Raw genomic sequence first — 6,000 nt, 5'->3', positions numbered from 1 at the left:
TTTCTGAGAGTCAGCAATGAATAGGGTGACCACTGAAGAGGGTGATCATTGTTCGATTGAGACGATCCCCGGGTTGTAGGGAGTCAGCATCCCTGTCCTGGACACGGCACGTGTAGCGCTGTGTGGTGGGTGAGGCGGCGCGGCCGCGCAGGGAACGTGGATGCCGGGCCATTGGGCTTTGCTCAGACCCGGTGGGGCTTTCTCCTAAGGGAAGTGGAACGTCATTGTCAGATTTTTAGTAGGGGAGAAGGGTGCTCTCGTAGATCACTTTTGTCTTGTAGAATGCTTAGAAACATTTAGAAGGCTCGGCAGGAGGTGATGTGATAAGTCAGAGTAGGGTGTTTTTGAGGTGTAGCAGTGTTCAATTTTCAAGGTATTTTCAGTCCCATGTTTGTGTCTCAGTAGCCGTGTCACTTTGGATGACACACTCAAGGAAGTGAAACAATTTATCTTATTAATTGAAGCAGTGATATACCGACTTCCCAGGACTGCTGTGGAGATCCAGTGAGATAACGTGTTCATAGTGTGCAGTGTGGTCCCCAGCACAGAGTCAGTGCTGAGGGAGTGCCAGTGAGAACCTGGTAGGTGAGGTGTGGGTGGTGTGACTCGTTGACTGAGGAAATTGGGCCCTGAAGGAGGGGTCCAGTCACATCTGTGAGTGATGGGACTGAGCTGGGAGAGGCAGACAGACCTTGACCCCGACAAGGGGCCCTGGGCAGGACTGCTATGGGAGGAGCACCATGAAGTCAGCTATTTGCAGTTGGAGTTGGAGGTGCCCTTGAAACATCTAAGTGCAGTGCCACAATCACAGAGGAGGTCTAGGCCCGGGCTGTGCATTTTCCTATAATCTCAATCCCTGAGGACGCCGAGGTATTGATCATTGAACGTGAAGACATACTTACAGGACAAGTGAATAGTAGTATCATCTCTGTCATCAAAGCTCACGTCTCTTTATTCATCACTCACTTTGCTAATTGGGTACTTACAGAGCTCACTTCACCGTCCTCACCTGGGCTCAGGCTCCACAGAAAAGATCTTATGAGTCTCCCTCTCTTCCAGAAGAAAACACATTTAGCTGGTAGACTTCTCTACTTCGCCAGACTTAGAATTTTAGTTTGTTGATTTAATTCTGTTTTCTGTTGGCCGTCTCCTGACAGCAGAGACATTTTACCTCATGGTCAGCTTTCAATTAGCTGTTACTGAGAACTGCTGATCTGATCCATAGTGTATTTTTTCTATTAACTTTGTAGAGTACTTATCATTTTTCTGTCTTTGCCCTTTAATTTTGTTTCCTCTTCAATGTTCTATCCTATTTGGGGCCTTATTTTATTTTTTAATTAAAAAATGTCTGTTAGCAGTTAAGAAAACAAAAGCAAAGAAAAAATGCACATGATAGCTAAATTTAGAAAATATCTATTGTGTTTTCTGCCTTGGCAATGGAGGGTTCTAGAAAGTCTTGAAAACCTTCATTACATAAGTTCCTTAAAATGCTGATTAAGAAATAAGACCTTCCTTCCTCATCTTTCAAGCTGCACAGCTAATTGTGAAGAAAGTGAGGGGAAATCCTCAGAAGCCAAGTCAAACCAGAAAGCAGGGATTCTGGGAGATACGCGAGCCTTAGAAGCCCTGGGGGGCCAGTTGGCTCCTGAACTGAGTTTCAGTTGCCTTGACAGGAGGTCAGGAGATGAGCCCCAGGCCTCTCACACTGGGAGTTGGATGGCTGTTCTTATGTAAGGCCAAGCACATCCTGAGAATCCTTCTTTATAAAAGGGTGAATTAGAATGAAAATTAAAAAAGCATTCCTCAAGGCAAGGAAGTAAGGAAAGTTAATTTTTTTGGAAGCGGGGAAAAATAACATATCCAATGTATGTATTTAGTTTAAATCTGTTCTGGCATGAGAGTGACAACAAGCTCCTGGCAGAAAATCACAGCTCCTCCCGGAAAGAGAAGTTGTGTTTTGAATGAATCAGTGGGCAGCCATTCCGAAAAATGTCTCCAGAGTCTACTGGATCAAGATCCTGAACCCAAACTCCTCCCTTCCATGGTCTCATTTAAATAACCAGAAAGGTTTTAAAGGAAAGAAGCCATAATCATAGTTCTACTTATTGACATTAACATATGCTAGGAATTCAGAGGTGACTATGGAGTTGTCTCCTCTTTTATGGACATTACTTTCTATTTGACATAGTTGGGGAACTTGGTGGAGGGTGGTGTTAGCCTGTTGCAATTAGCCAGGAGAGGAGATTAAGAAAACAGTGAAGGTTGGGTGACATTTTTAGCTAAGGACAGTCCTGTTCAGTTGGTTTGTAATTGCAGACTCGTTGAGTTGTCACTGGAGGGAATTGATCTTATGGGATTTGGACTTAACTCAGGCCTCTTCAGAATGGACAAGTGAACCTGGAGAAAGACAGTCAAATCTGTGCAGACATTAAAGTCCACGTGAACGTGCTCCATCCCTGAGCCAAAGATAGGACAAGTAGGCAGCACTTCTTGAGGACAGAGTAGTGGTTTTTAAGGTTCTCCAAGAATGAATCCCAGGGAACCGGATGGCCAGTTGTCAAACTGTGACTTTGCTCTTTGGACGGTGTACCCACCAAGGGTATTGGCCGTTTATAGGCTTCCATTTCTCGTTAATACATGTCAGGTGATGAGGACGTGGGCACAAGCGTTTGACACCTTGTCGAGGCGCATTTGAATACCTGCCTAGAAGCGCGGTCGCAGCTGCGGCTGCGTCATACATCTTGCCGCCAATCCCGCTCCCCGGCTCCGTGATCACGGCAGAGTGGTTCCTTGTTGAGCTGTCCGTCTCCTCTGTGACATCGTAACCAAACAAAAGACTGGAGCGTATTAGCTTGGCTTTGTTCTTTTCCATCCTTCCCTTCGAATGATGATGACTGATAGTGGACCTAGTTACGTTTGCAGATGATTTACAAGTAGTGCTGTCAGTACAAACCTTGTAATCCCCGCTGTGTGATCTACAGAAGAAAGTGACATTCTTTCCAAATTGTTTTGATGCACTTATGTGGGAAAATGATGTACGTTTGAATATGTATTTCCTCTCTGAATCATCATGGCTAGAGATGAATATTTGTAGACATGGAATGAGTTTTCTGTATTTGAACTGTATGGTCCCCTAAATTCTCCTCAGCTTTTTAAAGTCATCACTGGAGTGCTACCTCCAGAGTGCCCCAAAGCATCCACCACTGCATGTTCTTCGGACGTTGTGAGTTTCAAAGTTGGAGAAGGCTGCTGGATGGTGAGGCATTCTCTGGCACATCTCTGGCAGGCTGACGTGAGCTTAGCACCCAAGACTTGGCAGACAGTATCTAACCATGGTCACGTCCATTTCTGGGACACTCATGGAGGATTTTACACCTATGCTAGTGGCATACGTTATTTCATTTAGTTTTCCCAACAATCATAATTAGATTTTATCACCTGTATTAATAAGGAAACTGTAAAAGCGAGTGACGTGCAGACTTTCGACTGGAACACGGGTCTTTCTGATCCCTGTCTCTGTTCCCTCCCCGGCCTATCCTTCCAAATGACCAGGAGACTCTTCCTCAGTCTTGAGTTTCCCGCTGATGTTACCACTCTCTTTGATTCTGGAGAGGAAAACAAGTCTAAACTTACTTTTCATTGGAAATGGAATGGAGAGTTAATGTTGGAAGCCGGGAGAGTCTGTCCTGTGATGAAGCGGTCCCCGAGCCACTTCCACTGGGATGTCACATCACTGTGTGGGCCCCTTGCTCAGCCTGTGCACAGGTGATAAGCCAGATGTGCCGAGCAGTCCTCCCGGACAGGGCAGTGGGTTGGAAATGAGTTTGGGGATTTGGTTTCATTATATATGTTCCTGAGGGTCTTGGCCTGGCACTTCGAGTCGGAGCATTCCCAGACACACAGACTCGCTCTGGGTCCGTGCAGACCTGACGTGGCCTCAGCCTGAGGCTCAGGGCCCGTGGTGATGAGGAGCATTTTAGTCCATGGTCTGCCGGATGCTCTGACACTTCTGGGCTGTGGGACTTTGTCCAGGATGATAATAATTCCTCCCCGAGTTTCAGATTTCCTTGCCTGTGAGCCGGGGTAGTAATAGTTTCTGAAATGATTGTAATGATTCAGTAAGGGGCGCAGCGTGTGCTGGCAGGTAGCTGGTGTTTAAGGAGTAGAAGTTGCAGTCACACTGTCAGCCTCTCACTGTGTGCTCTGTGCTTTGAGAGGTTGTGTGTTTGGTGAAAGTCCCGCCCAAATACTAGGGCCTAGATGAACTGTTGTTCCTTTACTTTCCCTTCCTTTTCCTCTTTCCCTTCTTTGTGTCCCATGTTTAGGTAGCAGATTCCTCTATTTCAGGGAATACGGGCCTTACTAGTAAAAGGACAGGCGGAACGCGGAAAGATGGGGCCCGTCTGAACAGCGCTGTTTCCCTGCATTTCTGCATCCGGTCCCAGCAGTGCACGAAGTCAGCCTTCCTCTTCCTTCCTGTGTCATTGGGTCTCTGTTTTAAGGGAAAATTTTTAAGGGTCTTTTTTCACTTACATGTTTCGTTCAGATGCTTGTTGTTTTTCTCCCTGTGCTTCAGCTTTCCGAGGAGAGAATTCAGCAGTGCAGCATCCTCTCCGAGCTCTATGAGTTGATCGGCAGTCACTGCAAGTCCGCCTTCTTAAAGCGGGTGGCATCCGTGCAGCGCGCGGCCCCCGGCATCATGGAGCCTGGCGGGAAGAGTTGCTACCGAATACTTCTGCAGAAGCTTCCTGGCTACAGTCTGTCACTGGATCTACAGGACTTCAGGAAAGGTGTTGGAAGTAAAACATCGCTTTAGTCCCATTAACCATGCCTAGTTTGGGCCCTGCTGTCCTGTCTCATCAGGGTGAATTGTGATTCGTTTAGAACAGGGCTCAGCAGACTTTTTTCTGTCAAGAGCTTGGGAGTAAATATTTCAGGGTCTGGAAACCTCCTGATCTCTGGTGCAGCTGCTCAGCTCTGCTGTTCAGACGCCAGAGCAGCCGGACAGTCCACACACCCACAGAGCTTTATTAACAGCGGTGGCTGGTGCTGGATTGGGTGTATGAACAGCAGTTTGTCACCACAGCCTCCTCACTATTGACACCTGCACCAGAGCGTGCATTTGCGACAATGGGTGAACCTGCACTGACACGTCATCATCACCCAGAGCCCATACTTGACACTAGGATTTACACTTGGTGGCGTGCACTCTGTGGGTTTGGACAGATGTAAAATGACATGTATCCACCGTCACAGCATCATACAGAGTAGTCTTAGTGACCCTAAAAATGCTCCGTGCTGCACCTCATTCATTGCTCCTTCCCCTCTAGCCTCTGACAGCCACTGATCTTTTAGTCTCTGTGGTTTTGCCTTTCCCAGAACACCATACAGTTGGAATCAGACAGTTGCACAACCTTCCCAGATTGGCTTCTTTCACTTAGTAATATGCATTTAAGTTTCTTCCATGTCTTTCCATGCCTTGATAACTCATTTCATTTTAGCACCAAATAATGGTCCATTCTCTGGCTGGACCACAGTTTATTTATCCATTCACCTACTGAAGAACAGCATAGTTGTTTCTGAGTTCTGGTGATTATGAATAAAGCTGCTATTAACATCTGTATGCACATTTGTGTGTGGACACAAGTTTCCATTTCGTCGAGTAAACACCAAGGAGCACAGTTGCCAGATCATATGGTAGGAGAATATCTAGTTTTGTAAAAAATTGCCAGACGGTCTTCCTAAGTATTTGGGCCATTTTACATTCCCAACAACTATGCATGAGAATACCTGATGCTCCACATCCTCACCAGCATTCGGTGCTGTCAGTGTTCTGCGTTTTGGCAGTTCTGACAGGTGTGCAGTGGTACCTCGCTGTTTCAGTCTGCATCCTCTTGATGACAGATGCTGTGGAGCATGTTTCCATAGACTTTTTTGGCATCTAGATTTCTTCTTTGATGAGGTCTGTGTTCAGGCATTTTGCTCATATTTTAATCAGGT

This window comes from Camelus bactrianus, chromosome 3, assembly GCF_048773025.1.
Source record: "Camelus bactrianus isolate YW-2024 breed Bactrian camel chromosome 3, ASM4877302v1, whole genome shotgun sequence".
Classification (NCBI taxonomy): Eukaryota; Metazoa; Chordata; class Mammalia; order Artiodactyla; family Camelidae; genus Camelus; species Camelus bactrianus.
Note: the sequence above shows the minus strand (reverse complement) of the source record.